Below are 20,055 nucleotides of genomic sequence, written 5' to 3' on the forward strand. Positions count from 1 at the left end.
CACCATGTTCTTCCTGCTCTGCTCCCCTTGAGGAGGTCCAGGGATTGTGAGGCCCCTCAAGGAAGGCTCACCACTGCCACCATGGTCATCCCAGGTGCTTCTAGAGCTGCAGACCTCAGCTTGCCAGAGAGAAGCCAGGCAGGTCCATGGAGGGGAAGAGAGAAGATGGCCTGCTCCGGTTCTCAAGTCACATGCTGTCCCTTGGGCTCAAGTCAGTTCTCATGTCCAGAGTCTTAGAATCTCCTGTGGACAGTTTCTGGTATTTAGTTTTTGCCTCAAATTTGAAAGACTCTCAAGATCATCAAGATCTGTCAGTTTCTAGCTCTCATATCTCTAAAGCATGGAGGTGTAAACTCAGTCTGAAAGTCAGGAAGGGAAATAGAGACTGGATAATTCCTCATTGTCCTCTTCACCCCTCAGCTGAAATGCATTTCTAGAAGCAGCAGTCTACCTTGATGCCACAATTTTCCCTGTTCCCCTGTTTTTTGCAGCAACAGTGTCTTGGGACAGCTTTTTTGTTGAGCAGAATTTCTTTGCCTTACTTTTGCACTGCTAAAATGTCCCTGGAGACCCTTGTCCATAACCATTTCGCAGAATCACACTGATTCCAACTTGGGGCAATCAAGGAGTCTTCAGAAAGGCAGTGCCCTCTCTCTGGGAATAGCAGGCTCTGGAGTCTGAGAGCCCTGAGTTCAAATCCTGTGCTGCCTCTTTTTTGAGCCACACGAGCTTGGGGCAGTTTCATGGTCATCTCTTTCCAGTTGGAGTCCATGGCTCCACCTTGAGTCAGATTTTTAAAAATTCTCTGGTTTCTGTCATCTGTATACTTTTTCTTGAGATGGAGTCTGGCTCCGTCGCCAGGCTAGAGTGCAATGGCGTGATCTCAGTTCATTACAACCTCCGCCTCCAGGGTTCAAGCGATTCTCCTGTCTCAGTTTCCTGAGTATCTGGGACTATAGGTGTGTGCCACCACACCCAGCTAATTTTTTTGTGCTGGGAATTTTTAGTAGAGACAGGGTTTCACCATGTTGGCCAGGATGGTCTTGATCTCTTGACCTCATGATCCACCCACCTCCACCTCCCAAAGTGCTGGGATTACAGGCATGAGCCACCACGGCATCCAGCCATCTGTATACTTATTTATAGTATTCTACGGCCGATTTTGATCTCAAGGTTCCTCTCCTTCCCCTCCCACTAGCTGTCAAGGGAGAAACTCCTCCTTATGGTCTAGCAAGTTGGAGTGAAGTGCCAAGGTCCTGGCTATAGTAGAAGGTGTAGTCTCACCCACCATGGGTAGCTTTGAGAATTACAACTGTTTAATTTGCTACAGAAGTAAGAGTAGGGGTAGATGAAGAAAAGTTTGTAGAGTTATAGGGGAATTTATACCCCCTCCACATAATATAATCATCATAAAAGCTAAGGTTTACTGAGTACTTATAAGAAAGATATAGTCTCCAATGTGGATTAAATGAGATAATGGATTACCTTACTAACCCCACATCAATATTAAGAGATATGTATTATCCTATTAATTTCCCCAGTGAAATGTAAATTTCATGAATTTAGGGACCTTATTTGTTTTGTCTCCTGCTATATTCCCAGGACTAAAATGAGTACCTGGCACACAGATACCTACTATGACCTAAATGTTTGTGTCTCTCCAAATTCGTATGGGGAAATCCCATGAGTACAAAAATATGGTTAGAATGAATAAGATCTAGTATTTGATAGCACAACAGGGTGACTACAGCCAACAAGAATCTATTGTACATTTATAAATAACTAAATGAATGTAATTGGAATGTTCATAACACAAGTAAATGATAAATGCTTGAGGTGATGGGTACACCATTTATCTTGATGTGGTAAAAGTCTCATGTACCCCGTAAATATATACATCTACTATGTACCTACAAAAATTAAAAATAAAAAAACGAAATCCTAACCTCCAAGGTGGTAGTATTAGGAGGTGGGGCCTTGAGTGGTGTTTAGATCAGGAAGGTGGAGCCCTTGTGAAATTAATGCACTTATAAGATAGGACCAAGGGAGCTCATTTGCTCCTCCTACCATGTTGAGGACATGGCAAGTAGGTGGCATCTGGGAGCCAAAAAACAGGTCCTCACCAGACACCAACTTTGCTAGCATCTTGATCTTGGACTTCCCAACCTGTAGAGTTGTGGGAAATAAATTTCAGTTGTTTGCAAGTCACCCAGTCTATGGTATTTTGTTATAGCAACCCAAATAGACTGTGACAATGCTCAAATCATATTTGCTAACTGGATAAATGATCATCTTTTTCTTATGGATGAGGACCCTAATGTTAGAGAACTTAGGTGACTTGACCCTCAGCAGCCTGACTCAGGGTTCTGCTGCTCTGAGCCACTCACTAGACCATTCCACATGTTGGTGAGCTTCAGGCTGGAAAATCTGTAGTAAGTTTCAGAGTAGCTGGTATGGAGAGTACAAGAGGAGAGTGGCCTGAGAGAAACAAAAAGACCGCCTTGCATCTGAAAGCCCAACAGACATCCACAGCTCTGTCAATTAGCAGTTGTGAAGGAGACAGCAGTTTATTCAGAATTCTGCTAGTTAACCCTTAGAAGAGGAAGCCACACATACATGTGTATACATACATATACATACATAAACACATACACATGTATACATATACACACAGACACATGTATACACACATACACTCATATACATATATAGACACATGTATATGTATGTATGTGTGTATATATGTGAATGTGTGTATGTGTATACACATGTCTGTATGTGTGTCTGTGTCTATGTATGTATATGTGCACACACATGCATATGTGTGTATGCATGTATGCGTGTATATATGTATGTGTATGTGTATATAATTTGTGTATGTATGTGTGTATATAGTGTGTATGTGTATGTGTGTATGTGTATATATATGTGTGTGTGTGTGTATGTGTATATGTGTGTATGTGTGTGTGTGTGTTTGTGTGTGTTTGGGTTAGGTGGGGGGAGGTGAAGGGAAAGCAGTGGACAGAGGCATTGCATTATTAGGTTGACAGAACACCAGGCAACAAGCTTCCTAACTGCACTCTGGAAATAAAAAATAAAGTTGGTTATGTGCAGTCTAAGCTCACACAGCTAATCAATAGAAGAGCCACGATTAAATATGCATCCAAGGAACTCCAGCCAGGGAGGAGATGGCTTTCTTCTTATCATTTACTCAAGCAGACATTATATTACCCAGTCAGACTTGACCACAGATTGCTTTTTACAGGGAGTATCTTATAGGACCAGTGTTCCAAATGGTAAAATACACCTAGTGAATGGAGGATACCTTCTCTCTTCCCAGGCAGATAGTTTGTGTGTACACTCAGCATCAGCAGGCTTCACTCCATCCTGGCCAGCTTGCTGAGGGCAGGGATGGGTTTTACTGCTCTTTGTACTCCAAACAAACAAACCAGAATGGTTCCTGGTGCTCTATAGGTGCTCAGGAAAGCACACATTTCATTAACCCGAATTAGTCTCCAAAGCCACTGTACAGAATCCATATCTTGGGGAGCCCTGTGGCTGGATACCCCATCTCTTTGCTCCCCTCTTCCCTGTGCAGTGGCCTGGGTGACAGCCACCGCATTTCAGAGACGTGAGGCATGGCCCTGTCTGCGAACTCCTAGGCTGCCCAGCACAACCTCTGGTAAAACACTGACCTGCAGAATAACTTTCCACTTCCTGCATATCACATCTTGAGACGTTCCTTCCGAAGCTTTGGCTGAAGATCTCGTCACCGCCCTCCAGAGCAGCGATTCTTTATTCTTTCCTCTCTCTCACACCCCCACCTTCTTTCTGGACTTTGGTCATGGTTCACCTTATATCCCTTTATGCCTCTACCTCTGGCCTCCTTCTTCATTTCCTATAACTCCTCCTTCATTTACTATAACTGAGGCAGTTATAGTAAAGTGACATGCCAGCTCTACTCAGAGTCAGGAATCAGGTGGCTTCAGCTTTGCTCCGCCTCTTTCTTGTGGTGTACTGGGAAGTTGCTCAGCTTCTCGAAGCCTTATTTTCTTCTTCCACCCAATGAGATGATCCATTTCAGTAGTCAGTGATACTTCCATTAGCTGTGGAGTGTGAGAGGAAACAGGACAGTCTTTGTGAAGCCTTGCAGATACGAATCTCAAAATGCACATTAGGCATTATTAGGACTTTCTATCTTTATTTTTTCTTCCATGTTCTTTTCTCAAAGATTATTCTTAAGGATACTGGAAAGATATACAAAGAAAAGACAAGACAGAAATTAGAATGTTCACCAGGGACAATGCGTAGGTTCTTAGAGACGAACTGAGCTCATTGGAGGGCTGAGCCTGAGTAAGCCTCCTTCAGAAACTGGATCAAGCGATGCACATCTCTTTATGTAGCATTCCTTTACATATTTATGAGCTTCTGCATGTAAATAAATGTATAGAGGTATTATGAACTTGACTCACATATTAAAATATTTAATATGAGAATATTTAATAATCTCTTGTGAGATGAGGAAGGGATATGAGAAAGAGGGAGGGAAAAGAGAGAAACAAAGTGAGTTGGGAGAAAGGAAAGAGGGTCATGGACAGTTAGTGCCCAAGCAAAAGAGGGAAAGCAAGAGAAAAGAGATGGGAGGGAGGGCCCTGGGCTCAGGAAGCAGCAGCGGCAGGACTGTCAGCCAGCAACTGAGAGGGAAGATCCCGGAGCTGGTAAGAAGCTGACTGAATATGTGTTGGACACGGCATGTGGCCTTTTATGAAACAGGTTGGATATTTAGAAAGTGAAGTGCTCTAGTCCCTCAGGTCTGGATTTAGAACACTGGAGGCCATGGGTTGTTTGAGGAGATCAAGAACTGGGGGGAAGAATAGGCTGGGGTTCCCTCTCTACAGACGGCCAAGGCAATGTCCAGGCTCTGAGGCAGCTGGTGGTCCTCCCTCTCCTCTGCCCACTCCTGGAAGGATTCCTGAAGGTGGCTGATACCAGGAGCCAGCAAGCGTTTGCTCGGTAAAGGAGCCTGAGGGAGTGAAAGAGGTTATCGGTCCAGTTTCACATGTGTGCTAACTGGAAGGAATGTATAGCAGAAGGCGACCATATAGTCAGGCAACTAAGTGATTTAGAGAGAAATCAGGAGGCCTTGGTGCTTCCTTGTATGGTTTATGGGGAGCAAAATATGTGCCAGGCCACAAAATTTGTCTTTCTGGCCTATGAGTTTCCCTTAGTTTCCACCATTAAGGGGCCTCCTCTTGAGATGTGGCATACATCTTTTTCCTCACAAAGGCCCTGGTTGAAGTGAAAGTAGATTACCTTGAGGGGAAAGCACACTAGTCCAGTTCTTGCACTGCTATGAAGAAATACCTGAGGCCGGGTGTGGTGGCTCACGCCTGTAATCCCAGCACTTTGGGAGGCTGAGGCGGGCAAATCACAAGGTCAAGAAATCAAGACCATCCTGGCCAACATGGTGAAAACCTGTCTCTACTAAAAAAACACAAAAATTAGCTGGGCATGGTGGCACACACCTGTAGTCCCAGCTACTTGGGAGGCTGAGGCAGGAGAATCACTTGAACCAGGGAGCCAGAGGTTGCAGTGAGCTGAGATTGCGCCACTGCACTCCAGCCTGGTGACAGAATGAGACTCTGTCTCAAAAAAAAAGAAAGAAAAAAGAAATACCTGGGACTGAGTAATTTATAAAGAAAAGAGGTTTAATTGGCTCACAGTTCTGCAGACTGTACAGGAGGCATAGTGGCTTCTGCTTCTAGGGAGGCCTCAAGAAACTTAAGACCATGAGGAAAGGCAAAACAGAAGCAGGCACGTCTTACATGGCTGGAGAAAGCAAGGGGGAGGTGCCACACACTTTTAAACAACCAGATCTCACCAGAGCTCACTATCACAACAGCACCAAGAGGGATGGTGTAAAACCACGATCCAATCACTTCCCACACTAGGGATTATAATTAGACACGAGATTTGGGGGGGCGGGACACAGATCCAAACCGCTTCACCCATGACTACTTATTAGTGTTGTTTTAGGGTAGCTCCCTTATAAACAGGTGAGCAACACAGTTGGTCTTTAGAAGCTCAGACCCTGGAGTGTAGATTTCCTGTGAGTTCAAGGCCCAGCTCCATCATTACAAGTTGCCAGACTTGGGTGATTCAGTCCACTTCTCAGGGTCTCACTTCCTCCATATCTAAAGTCTCAAGTTTATGCCTCTCTGGTTTCTTTTCTTTTCTTTTTTTTTTTTTGAGACAGAGTCTCACTCTTCCTCCTAGGCTGGAGTGCAGTGGGGCATGAGCTTGGCTCACTGCAACCTCTGCCTCTAGGGTTCAAGAGATTCTCCTGCCTCAACCTCCTGAGTAGCTAGGATTTACAGATGCATACCACCATGCCCAGCTAATTTTTGTATTTTTAGTAGAGACAGGGTTCGCCATATTGGCCAGGCTGGTCTTAAACTCCTGGCCTCAGGCAATCTGCCCCCTCAGCCTCCCAAAGTGCTAGGATTACAGGTGTGAGCCACCCTGCCTGACCCTCTCTGGTTTCATCTTGGTAGGTGCCTGCCTCATTCTGCCAGTGCTCACAGGGTAGGAGATGATCATCCATTCTGACTTGTCCCATCAATGGTAAGAATGATGCCTTCAATGATGTGTCATTTACCATTATTGAAACCTCAAGGAGAAATGCTTTTGACTTAAGGAATGAGAAAACCTGAAATGTCTTTAGCTATTGGGATGTTATTGATGACTCATTTGTAATATCCCCAGAGTCTGATTGAAAAGGATTTATTAAGCTATGTTATATAATATAGTAGGATTCTACAGTTAACAAGTATGTGCTCTCTCTCTCTCTCTCTAAATATGTATATATATATGTCTATCTATTCACTTATCATCAATCTATTCATCCATCTCTTATAATCTGTTGTAATCTCATACTTATTTGTATTGTTGTTGAATTAATGTCTATTTCACTTACCAGATGGGATACTTCAAGACCATAGGAGCCACATCTCTCTCATTCACTCTAAGTCAGCTCTGTTTGGAACAATGCCAGGCATAGTAGGTGCTCATAAAACTGTGTGGAATGAATGAGTGATCCATGTAACCCTATTACCCAGTCCCAGTCACTCTTCATTCCTGATGTCTCTCTCCTTGCTTACTCTTTCTTGTACTGCAATGGTTTTTTAATTTTTGATTTTTTGTTGAGCTATGATTCATATACCATAAAATCCACTCATTTAAAGTGCACAATTCTGTGGTTTTGGTATATGCACCCAGTTGTACAACCATCACCACTATCTATTTCCAGAACGTTTCCTTCTCCCCAGAAGAAACCTCATATGCATTAGCAATCATTCACCATTTTCCCTTCTCCCCCGCCCATCGCAGTCAGCAATCTACTTTCTGTCTCTGTGGATTTTCCTATTTTGGGTATTTCAAACAAATGGAGTCATTCAATACGTGGCATTTTGTGTCTGGCTTCTTTTACATAGCATACTGTTTTTGAAGTTCATCCACACTGTAGCAAGTATCGGTACTTCATTCCCTTTTATAACCAGATACGTTCCATTGTATGAATATGCCACATTTTGTTTACCCATTCATCAGTGGATAGTGGGTAGTTTCCCCTTTTTGGCTATTATATATAATGTTTCTATGAACAGCCCTCTGTAGGTTTTTCGGTGGACATGCTTTTAATTCTCTTACATATATCTCTAAGAGTGCAATTGCTGGCTCGTTGTTTCATTTAATTTTTGTAGGTATCTCCTTAGTTCTTACTTATTTCTCCTTTCTGTCATCCTTTGGTTAGAATATTTGATTTTCATTTTGTTGGAGAGGAAAGAATCTTAGTCATCAGCTGATTGCACCTTGCCATGTATGTAGGCTAGCTGACTGTGGTGGGAACAGGGACTCACTGAAATATAGGAGTTCACTGCAATAGGCAACCATCTATTGCAACCAAAGCTATACCTGAATATTGGGAACCACACAGACAGGCTAGCCATTTTATTCCCTACTACTTACTATTACCTCATTTATTCCCAGCAAGTCCCTAAAAAATAATCTTACAGATGATTTAGCGCAACATGGCTCCTTGGTGGCACATCTTAGTACAACCCCATGGACCAGCCTGACTCCACAGGACAGGGATGAAGATGGTCCCTTTTGCATTGCAAAGGAGTGGTCTGAAACCTTGAAACTTCTTTCTCATTGGAGCAATAGTGGAGGAAGTCAGGGGTGGGTTTGACTTGGTGTGCTGACCATCAGAATACTTCTTGGCTGTCAGCAAGTCCAAAGTTGTGCTGGGGAATGATAATGTCTGATGGCCAGATAAAAGGTTCCAATCAATGAGAGGAAACTTGTCTATGCAATGGAAGACCTTTCACTGTGTCTGACAGAAGCAGGAGTGCAAAGTCATAAAAACAAAGAACAAAAATTTGCTTGCCAATTCCCTGAAAGGCCCCTTTTAAGTATCAAGATTCCTAGAGCTGGGCTGGAGATCTCAGATGTCATCCAATAGGTTATTAATATTTCAAGGATTGCAGAATCATAAAAGTTAAATACGGAGAGTAGCTATTAAGCCTTCTAATCCCTCCACTGCCAATACCCACCTTTTCCTCCTTCCTCTCCACCCATGCAGGTAGGCTGTCAGATCTGGTTTAAAACCATGCCCACGACAGGGCTTCCTCTTTTGCTGCGGTTGTCTCTGATGAGATCTGACAGGGAGTTGGCCAAAGTGATTTCCTAGATAGGGGCATGAGAGGCAGAAGTGAGAGGCAGAAGTAAGTGAGAGGTGGCAGTAAGTGAGAGGTGGAAGTAAGTGAGAGGCAGAAGTGAGAGGCGGAAGTAAGTGAGAGGTGGGCGTTCTCATGTGAAGCTCTGTAGCAAGGCATTGCCTGCTGGGGAACGAGAGGTGGAATTCACAGCCCCAAAGTCATCAGAAGCAGGCAGTGAGGTGGAGTGTCTGACTGTGGAGTTGGTCCTACCCTTGCTTGGTCATATGGGGCAGGTGCCTACCCTCATGGTTTGATTTGAGATATGCCTAGAGGCTCTATTCCTTCTTCCAACATGGATGTGACAATCAAAACCCACCAGTAGCAATTCTTTCCTTTGGGTTAAGACATGATTCCTTATTTAAATGAAAATACTCCTGAGAAAAAGCATACATTAAACCCAATAATCACTCATCTCAAGGTATATTTAAGCATCAGATTCTTTTCAAACAGCAGTTTCTGAAGACAAATTTTGATGAGACTGGGGTGGGAGCAGGATGGAAATATGGAGAAGAAAAGTCAACTTCACAACAGAAGCACCTTCTCTGGCAAGCTTGTGTCTCCAGGCAGCGGAAGGTACTTGTTGGAAAGGAAGCTCAAACCACATAAACGGCAAGTCCACACTCACCTTTGGCATCAGATTGACTCTTGCCAGTCCTGTGGTCCATTCTCAGTCCCCATACATCATGCCCACTACTGCCAGCTGGTCCAAGATGCACCCTGAGATGGATGAACACTAAGGCTGACTCTCTATGCATCCTTCTTTCCTAACCCAGCTGCCCTCTGCCTGGCCAGAACAGTGCACAGACATCAAAACAACTTTGTACCTCCATTTCGCTTGGAGCTCTGAGTGAATTTTCAACTTGCTTCATGCCGCTGAGAGCATGGCAGGAATCTGGGTCTGCAGACAGAAGTTGCAGTTAGCCTCTTTCCAAATATATGGCAGGTGGAACAGTCATCTCTCCTCCCAAGAGATTCTGGTTCTCATCCCCCAAACCGGGGAGTAGTTACTTTACATGGAAAAAGGGACTTTGCAAATATCATTAAGTTAAGGACCTTGAGATGGGGAGAGTGACCTAGATTATTTAGATGGACCCACTGTAATCACAAGGATGCTTAAAGACAGAAAAATTGTCCCAGCTGTGGTCAGAAAGAGACATGATGATGGAGGCTGAGGCAGGAGGAATGCTGAAGCCCAGGAGTTTGAGTCTAGCCTGAGCAAGATTGTGAGACCCTGTCTCTAAAACAAACAAACAAACAAACAACTCAAATAAATAAACACATTTAATTAAATAAAAAAGAAAGAGATGTGATGATGGAAAAAAAAGATCAGGGAAAATCAATGCTGCTGGATTTGGAGTTGAAGGAAGAGGACCATAAGCCAGGGAATGCAGAAAAAAGAGGGAAAAGGATTCTCGCCTAGAGCTTCCAGAATCACAGCCTTACTAACACTGGATTTTAGCCCAGTGAGACCTGTATTGGATTTCTGACCTACAGAATTGCAAGATAATAATTCCATGTTGTTTCAAGCCACTAAGTTTGTGGTAGTTTGTTCCAGCAGCAAAAGAAAACAAAATGCCATTAGGAAGATTGAGATGAGTTCATCCACCCGTGTCCCTCATCCCCGTCTTCCTCAGTCACTTCCAAAATAAAGGCTATCTCCATGCCCCCTCCTACACATTCATGCCCATTTAGCTCTCCTCTTCCACATCGCACTCATCCACCAAAACTTTTTTCTCTGCCCATTGAAATCCCCTTCAATGATGATAGATAGCGTACTGAGCACTTATTGTCATATACTATCTTACTTACTCTTCATGAGTTATAAAGCACATCAGTTTGATGAGTATGGAAACTAAGGCTTAGAGAGGCAAAGAACCTTGCCCAAGGCCACTCAGCAGGGAATGACAGAGGTGAGTTCAAATCCAGATCCACCTCCATGTTCTTGGCCTCTGTTGCAATGCTTCCCAAGGGATGTGACATGGGATAATAGCTCCATGGGGTGTGGATGTACATTAGGAGGAAAGAGGATTCTGTGGCCTGGGGTCCAGGCCTAACTTTCTGTTTTCTCATTGTTGCTGCTGAGGCCCAGGCCACCCTCAGACTCGTATTTGTGGTCTCTTCTCCACTCTGCCACCTGCCATCTGCTTGGGGCTTTTGTGTTTGTGCCATGGATCCATCTGGCCTTCTTCCTTCGTAATTCTCTCCATTGGCACCTTTGTTATCCACCCACATGGAGAACAATCCACCTAAGACAGATCTGTTCTGAAACGTCAACCTCAGCATCCAGCCCTCTTCCCAGCTTCCATTCTCCTTCCAGCTTCCCCACTCCTGTACTCCCTCAACAACTGTTCTTCCCTAAAACCTTCAAGTCCTTGGCCCTCCCTTCCTCCCATGTCTATTAGGCCCATCCTGGCTTTTCTAGATACACCTGAGAATCATCTCTGTCACCCCAAACTGCTAAACACAGAAGCTCAGAGGTTGGGGAGCAGAAAGCGGTATTGAAACTTCCCCAGGTGATCTTGATGCAGTCACGGTTGAGAACACTTACAAGGAAGCTGGACCTTCGGGAGATCCCCTCAGTCTCTCTAGCCCCGTCTTCTACTGCTCTCCTGCTCTCTTAACCTGGCGTGGCTGTACCTACAAATGCTTCCCATCTGGGTAAATCCAATAATCAGCCTTTGCCATCATTTTAGTTAGAAATTCTGGGGTTTCAAGTAACAAAAACCTCCTTCAGTCAACCTAAGAGAATTTTAGAAAAAAACTCATAAAAAAGCTGCAGGGATGCAGGTAGGGATCTGAGTGGCCTAGATATAGGGGCTGGAGTACTAGAGGAAGTCTAGGAAATTATCTGTATCATCATCTCCCTATGCATGATGCATAGAGAGTCAGCCTTAGTGTTCATCCATCTCAGGGTGCATCTTGGGCCAGCTGGCATCATCTCTTTGTGCTTCTGCCCCTGTCTCTTTTCTTGCTGCATTTTTTTTTCTTTTTAACCTCCTGGTAAGAATGGCTTCCACCAGTACTTTCTGACATTACAGTCTCAGAGAAGGTAGACTTAGATGGAAGCTTTTAGATCCAGTTTTAAACTCCTGAGGGAGGCGTTCTGATATACCAAGATGGGATCAGTTTCATGCTGCTGGATCAGTCAATTGTGGCACAGTCACGGCTGCTATACTTACATGAACAATAGGGAAAGTGATCGCTGTCATACTTGGGAAATTGGAGGATAGGACGGAGAACTGCACAGCCAGAACAACAGCAGGGGTGCTGAATATCAGAGAGGAAATTTACCCAAATACAAGGGGTGATGCCATTGCAAAGTTTGTTTTACAGTGTCAGCTAGGTCCTTGACAGAATTCAACAATCTTTTCATTCATTTATAGTCAGTAATTTCTCAGTCACCTAAGCTGACTCCAAACCTTCCCCATATCTTCCCACCACCTCCTACTTTGTAGAAAACATAGAAACCAGAGGGCACGAAGTCCAACTCTCAGTTACGTCTCTTTGAGACACTGATCTATGCTCACACCTTCGGTCTCACATCCTTTCTCAGGTGCCTTCCTGTTCTTTCACTCTGTCCCTCTAAGATATGTCTTCACCTGCTTTTCCTACAGGTTCTTGACCCTTCACCTGTATCTACAATCATGGTGCAGCCTCTCCCATAAATCTCCCTATGGCCCTGGCTTGCTCTTCCTCCCTTCCCAGGCTGACTTCTCCCTTCAGATGTGAGTTTCCTAATTAATCCTCAGTACGCTCCTTGTGGCTTCTGCCTGCTCCCCACCGCCCCACCCCCCACCAGCACAAATGACCTCTTAATTGCACAACCCAATGGGTTATTTTCAGACTTTGTCTTAATGTGCCCTCTGCTGCATTTGGCATGCTCTTCTAAATGTGTCTGAAATAATTTCTTTTCTTTCTGTCCCTGTGGCCATGTCAGGCCCTCTTGAAATCTCCCCTGAACTGGTGCAGTGGTGTTCTTCATGGCTTCCTACTTTAGTCTAACCACCTCTAGTGGCCTTTAGTGGCCTTTCCACCTTTAGTCTTAGCTACCTATTGCTATTAATGTTATTCTTCTTAAAAAACAAAAACAAAAACGAAGAAGTCTGATCACACTACTTTCCAACTTTCAATACTCTCATCATTCTCTGTAACCCACTAGATGGGTTCCAAATCCTTAGCGTGGAATAAAACCATTTATGACCTGAACCCCTCCTACCTATCCAGTGTCATCTCCCTGCTCCCTTCTGTCTCCTGTGCCTACTTGAACCTAGCTGCTTGTCGCTCTCTCCTCATGCCACGCTCCTGCTCAAACTATTCCTCCCACCGTTCTGCCCTGCCATTTTTCTCTGTCTTTCCATCTCAGCCCAGCGCCCTGCCTGGGTGAAGCCTTTCCTGACTGCCTCAGGTAGGGTTCCTTGTTCTCCTCTTTTTGATCCCTATGCCCCTGTATGTTTCTCATTTGTAGGGCTTCTCACATTGCATATTTATGATTTCTCTACAAATCAGCTTTTCCCACAAGATCCTAGGCTCCTCTAGGGCAAAGGAGATATGTAATAAACAAATGAATAAATGGGGAATGGGGTATCCATGGAGACTGGGTTGGAAAGTGAGGCAACACTTGTTGATATAGGAGACTGTGCCAAAAACACATGGACAATCTCTACCTTCTGGATTCTATCCCTATTGACCTTTAGCCTGTTTGCTTGCTTTTGTGGCCTATACCTGAATACCCGATGCAGGTAAACAGCACGTCCTTCTATTCACATCTGCTTCCTTTGGTAGCTTCTATCAAGGTATTGCTCAGCTTCTTCTGACTTCTACCTCTTTACTTTTCTCCTTAAAATCCAATTTTGAAAAGCAAGTTGAGGAGCTCAGCTGCTGAAAGATCTTCATTGATTTCTTTTTGCCCTCCTTATTTATTAATGGGACCACTTTCTCCTTGATATTTCTTTTTTCTCTCTGATGTATTTGTAAAAGCTCTGCTCCTGCCTCTTAACCGGATGCATTAGATTAGCCCAGCCTTTGGGCTTCCTTCTGTCATCTTTTCCTTTCCATCCATTCTGACTCTAGTTGAGATACTTTTATGCCTTCTGCCCTAAATCCCTATGTCCAGCAAAATTTTCAGCTCATCTGAAACCCTCATGTGGATCCTGGAAGAAATCAAACTGCTGACTTCTTTATCCCTGCATTTTGCTCTTTTAAAAATGACCCTGAGTCTTGATTAGCATGTGGTTAAGAGTGCAGGCTTGGAGCCTGGCTGCTGAGGTTCAGATCTCACTTCTACCACTTACTGACTGTGTGGCCTTGCTCGAATTACTGAAACTCAAATTGCTTGTGCCTTAGTTTCCTCTTCTGCAAAATGGGCTTAAGAATATTTACCTCCTGAGGTTGTGTTGAGATTACATTTTTTGAAAGCTATAACATTAAGAAGAATGTCTGGCACAGAGTGGCCCTCCGTGGGTATTAATTCTTTCCACCGTTTCACCTTCTCCTCCTCCCTCGCCTTCCTTTTACTGTGTAGAGTGTGTCCTCTGGTTGGCTGGCATGAAGCATTCAGGGATCAATGCCTCTGGTTAGAACAGTTTTCCTGAAACTATCTGTATGTAATGATCAGAGGACGGACACAGACACTATAGAGCCAGGCCCTGTTTACAAACCCTGGGGATTATAACAAAAGTAAAATGAAAATGATCTATCAAGTGCCTACAGGGATAGGCACTATGATGAGTCCCCTTATGTAGTTTGTTTTACATCATTTCTTCCTTACAGCAATGCTTTAAGGTGGGAATTGTATCTTCATATTTTATAAAGGCGGGAGTTGAACTGTAGTAAGGTTAAAGTTCTTGTCCAACATCCCACAGCAGTGAGTAGCAGAACTGGAAATGGAACTCAGATTGGCCTGGTTGTAAAGTCCCTGCCTTTCTTTACATGGCTAGACTCTGTCCCAAATAAAAGAGTGTTGTGATTATTTTTCCATGATCTGGTATAAAGTAATTTCAAGAAGGAACTCGAGCCAGCATATTATTGTTCTAGTGTAAGTGAGAGACGAAGTGGCTTAGGTGAATGGGTGACTGTAGAATGGAGGTAAAGGAGCGAATCGGAGTAAGTACTTCATTTCCCACTGGGTGGGAGGAGGGATCGGCATACAGCAGAAACCACACAGCATGGGGCCTTGACATTTTACAGTTGCTCAGGGAATGTCTGTGGGGTGAACACAGGAACACACAAAAAGGAGCTGAGGTGGGGTAATGGCAGCTCTTGGGGCTGAGCTCACCTTGGGATGGGGGCGGGGCACTGTGGGTGCAGGAGGTCCCAGAGGGAGTCAGTTCTCTGATCAGGGCATGTGCAGGACACCACAGTGGTGGAGCCTATCAGGAGCAGAAGTGCTAGATAAAGGAGAGAAGGTTCAGGGACCTGCCCAGGCTGCCTGCCACCACCAGCTGCTGGGGAGAGTTTGTTTGTGAGCAGGAGTCAAACGAGGCCACACCCTCCACTTCCCTCATTGCTGATGGGGGAGGGACAGCTTCATGATTCCCATATTGGCTCCATAAGCTTTGGATGAATGCTGAGGGGCAGGTGGCACGACTGGGCCAAACTACCTGCAAGGGCATGTCTGATTAGAATTTAGAATGACCAGTTTGAGATGGCCAGGTCACCCAGAGGAGCCTTGTTGTTAAGAGGGTGACTCTGGGAGCCCTTCCTAAATCAAAATGCCTTGCAGTGGCCACTGACACTGTGGGGCTCTGGCCTCTATCCCATGCCTCTCCTGGCTGCACCTCCCTGAGGGCCTCTTTTCCATCCCTCAGATGAGTCTCTGCCCTTGCCATTCCATCTGCCTACAACTGTCTTCTCTGCCTCCAAGCTGGGCAGGCCCCTTTGTCTAATTCTAATCTCAACTCCAATGTCGCCTCCCAGGTGGGCTTTTCTCAGTGCCTCATCTAATGCAGAACCCTACCCCTATCAGTCTTTGTCACACCAACCTGTTTGATTTTATTTCTAGCATTTGTTGTCATCTCAGAGTATTTGTTTGTTTACTTGCTTAATCTGCCTTCTCCATGAGTTTAAGCTCTATGGGAGTAGAAGCTTTGTCTGATTTGTTCATTGCTCCAACATTAAGTTCTTAGAGAATTTCCCAGCCTCCAGTAGGTGCTCAGTAAATATCTTCATAACAAATGAATGAATGAATCTGAGCATCACCCCTAATGCACCAAACTCAGCTTAATGTGAACCAACTCAGTCTCTGTTTTGTTAAGATTTCCCTGGTTTCTGGTTCAGAATACTAGAATGCAGTTTTATAGATATATAAAACAATGGAATTTAGTTCAACGTGATGCCAGGAAGAGAGTTGAATTTTCATAAGATTACAAAAGGGAGAGAAGAACCCACATGATTATAAAAGGCTGCAAAATAATTTAGTGCACATTTAAAAAGGCATGCTACTGAGCAGAATTTAACAAATATTATCATCTTGATGCTTGTTGGGTGTTCAGCACTTAAAAAGTTCAAAACTGAAAATCAGCGAGAGAAATGTAGTCCTGCCTATTTATTTGGAAATGCTCTTGTGGAGAATTCCTGTTCATGTTTTTACTGCTTAGTACACATTAGTTCTTTGCTAAAGAAGCTTTACTTTCTCTTTTCTTATTTTAAGGAAACAGAATCAAGCGTGCTGATGCTTCTTAAATGCCTCAATCAAGTAGCCATGACCAGAAAGGCCCATTCATCCTTTTACACCTTCAACCGCAGCCTTCTTCAGAGTAAGTTCCTTACTTATTTCTCTTACTTGGACTCCTGGTTTTCTTGGGGGCTCCATTTATTCTCTTGCTTCCAGGATATCTTTATTTTAAGTCCTGCTTACCCTTGAAATTGAACGTACCAAAATAGCTCACTGTCTAACAGTCAGAATCAACACCCCTTCTCAAACTCCCAATTTACCTTCAGAAATTCCCCTTCTCACTTAGTCTCTGAGAATTATGATCTGGGGTCCCTTCGCACCCCTTTCCCCAGCAGCATATATGAACAGTGTCAAAGGCCTCCTGCGTTTTGTGGGGCTGGAAGGCTCCTAAGGCCTTCCTAGTTTTCCTTGGGACCATTGCTATTCCTTTTATGTCACTCTGTGTCCACAAGCATCTACCCCTCACTCACAGACTGGGCCTTAGCCTCTGCATGTGGGCTGGTTGATGAGAATTTTTCTTGTGCCTAAACTGTTCTGTCTCCTGTACCACTTTCCTTAGCTTGCCCTCTCAAAGGAGCAGCTCTACCATTAATGGGGAGGCTGGCCCTAAGATTTCTTGGAAAATCCTCCCTGCCAGAGATCCTTGGGCCTGTGGTTTCAACTGCCCTAAGCTCTCACTTATGCAGGAACAGTCAAAGCCAGGGATACACTTCATGATTATAACTTCTGATATGCTTTACTTTTAAACCTAGCAATACTTAAGAACAACAAGACTTGCAAAAATTCCTTTAAAATAGACTGCTTCTCACTCACAATATTCAGAATAGGTTTAAATAGTTTATTTCATTTAAAAAATATGTACTGAAAATCTAGTGTGTTCAGGCACCAAGCTAGATGCTGAGGAGTGCAAATAAATGGGAAACCTATAGTCCTTTTAAAGCTGAAACCTGAACATTGAGGTCAGCAGTTCGAGACCAGCCTGGCCAACATGGTGAAATCCTGTATCTACTAAAAATACAAAAAATTAGCCATGCATGGTGGTGGGCACCTGTAATCCCAGCTACTTGGGAGGCTGAGGCAGGAGAATCACTTGAACCCAGGAGGCAAAGGTTACAGTGAGCCAAGATCGTGCTACTGCACTCCAACCTGGGCAACAAGAGTGAAAGTCCATGTCAAAAAAAAAACTAAAATAAAAGAATTGAAGAGGAGCAAGCTTATCTTAATAGTGGAACTTATTGAAGGCCAGGGCTTTCAGCAAAATGAATCAGTGTGTGAGAATGGTAGAGATGATACGAGGTTGAAGAGATTAAGTAAAGAGAACTTTGTAGATCATGTTTGAAATTTATAACATACAAAGTTGATGCTATTTAAGCTGGGAGTGATGCAGTCATATTTGGAATTTTAAAAAGACTTTTATGAAGAATGGGTTAGAAAGAGTAGAGTGAGGAATCAGTTACAGCAGTTAGACAGTCATCAAAGGTGGTTTAGGAAGATGAGGGAGAATGGGTTCATTTAAGATATAGTTTGGAGATCACTGAAAGTAACCAGGAAGCTTCAGCATTGGATAAGATGGGTGGAGGGAGAGAGGGCGGTGTCAGAATAAGCCTTAGATTTCTTCCTTGTATGCCTGCTGTGGAGAGAGGTATTTTATTTATATTGGTCAAGATTTAGGGAGGAACAGATTTGGAGGCTGGAGATCAAATGCTGAATTTGAGAGAGGTTGAGTTTAAGATGTCTTAGATACAAAGAGAAGATGTCATATTAACAGTTTGCTATATAGATCTGGGGAGGAAATTAAAATCTGGGACACTGGTATAACAAAGACATTTAAAATCATGGGAGTGGGTGAGATTGCCTATAAGGAGATAAAAAAAAAAAAAAAAAAAAGGCTCCCAGTATCTAGTTTGTCTTTATCCACATGATGTTAAATAACTGGTCACTTTTATTGGTAAATAAGCAGTTTCTTTTTGGCTAGAATGATCTGTTTAACTAAATTGATTTGTTCATCTGGTGACCCTAGGAACTTCTGAAATAGACATGGCAGCATAAATTAACATTTCCCCATTCTTTTTTGGAACTGGTCTCCTGCAACAACACAGAGAAAGAACATTAATTTAACTGTCTCTTTTTAATGTTGCTATTGTTGTTGCTTTTGTAAAACTAGAAGACAGAGGCAGTATTTGGACTCCAAAATATATTAAAAAGCTGTTGAAAGTGACTCAAATAGAGCAGAAGCCATGTGTAAGAAAGTGAAGAGAAACATGGAGAATACAGAGAAGGTCTTGTGATATCAGGTCTCAGAAAGAAAACATTTCTTGATATCAAGGAGCTCCTTCTCAGTAGTACAGATTTACATTTTTTTCACTTTGGATCTGGTTTGGTTTGGAGAAGCAGAGGAGGTGGGACCCACAAAGAATGACACAGACATGCCATAATGGCAGGAAACTGGCATTTCTATGACAGTGGAGAAGAAAAGCCTTTGGGTTCTAGAACCTGCCATCTGGAGGATAATCCTGACTTCTCTCTCACCTACATGAAACTCCTGGATAGAGTCGATCCAGGGAATCTAGCTCATTCAATAATGAGCAGTAAAAATGTATTAGCGCAACACTAGTATAGAGACTATTAAAGATGCTAGCAGGAGAAATAAGTAGCAATAGAAAAAGACCCATTTAACCCTGTTCCTATAGAATTCATAAAAATTTCGATGAAACATTTTGCTCTGAATTAAAAAAAAATGCATCCATTGTCTTTATGAATAAAAACCCCTAAGGAAGCATGAGAGAAATCAGAGAAGACAGGGTAACACAACAGAAGGAGACAATGTGTGAGCTGTCAGGAAAGAAATAGAAAAACACCCTTGAAACCATCACAGAAAAAAAGGCAAAATTGCAAAGAGGATAAAGTTTGATAGCACCAAAAATATAGTAAAGGACATAGAAAATAGAAGAGAGGAAAGCTAACAAAATAAATGCAAACAAAGTGAGAGTCTAAAGGAATAAAGAAAAAAAAAGATCGCCATGGAAGACAGGAGGGAGCAATCCAAAATTCACAGCAGGGGAATCTCCAAAGACAAAATAACCCAAACAATGAAACTTTGAAAAACAAAAAGCATACTTAAAACGGCAGAACTAAGATTGCCATATTAATCAGTATAGATACACTTAACTCTCCTACTTAAAAAAAATTCCAGCTTAATTTACAAAGGAGCACCTGATTGTGGACAAGAAATGAACCTAAAACAAAGTGACTGAAAAAAGACTGAAAATAAACACATAGGCACAAATACACCAGCAAATGACAGCAATAAGAAAGCAGGGGTTGAGATCTTAACATCAGCCCAGGTAGATTGCAGGGCAAAAAGCATTAATGGAATCAAAAGAGGGATTTGAAGATACTAATGTATGTATGCAATAATGCATAAGGAAGATGCCACATTGATGAAATCTGCACACTGACTAGCATAGTCTCAGTATTCATCAAGCAGAAATAACAGAAAATAAAGGAGAAAAGATAGAAACACATTCAAAATAGGAGACTTTAAAATGTTTTAATTGGACAAATGAAGAACAGCCAACTAAAGTTAGTCCTGAAACTTACAAAACA

The 20,055-nt window shown here is 43.1% G+C and overlaps 1 long non-coding RNA gene across 1 annotated transcript in view; it reads left to right on the forward strand.

The window, feature by feature from the left end:
• LOC144578868 (uncharacterized) overlaps positions 1-20,055 on the forward strand; it is a 223,959-nt gene that overhangs the window by 118,873 nt on the left and 85,031 nt on the right. Inside the window, exon 2 of the long non-coding RNA XR_013525321.1 lies at positions 16,426-16,531. This is a non-coding gene — a long non-coding RNA (uncharacterized LOC144578868). The remainder of the gene's footprint in view (positions 1-16,425; positions 16,532-20,055) is intronic.

The sequence above is a fragment of the Callithrix jacchus genome, chromosome 13 (assembly GCF_049354715.1).
Source record: "Callithrix jacchus isolate 240 chromosome 13, calJac240_pri, whole genome shotgun sequence".
NCBI classification, from domain to species: Eukaryota; Metazoa; Chordata; class Mammalia; order Primates; family Cebidae; genus Callithrix; species Callithrix jacchus.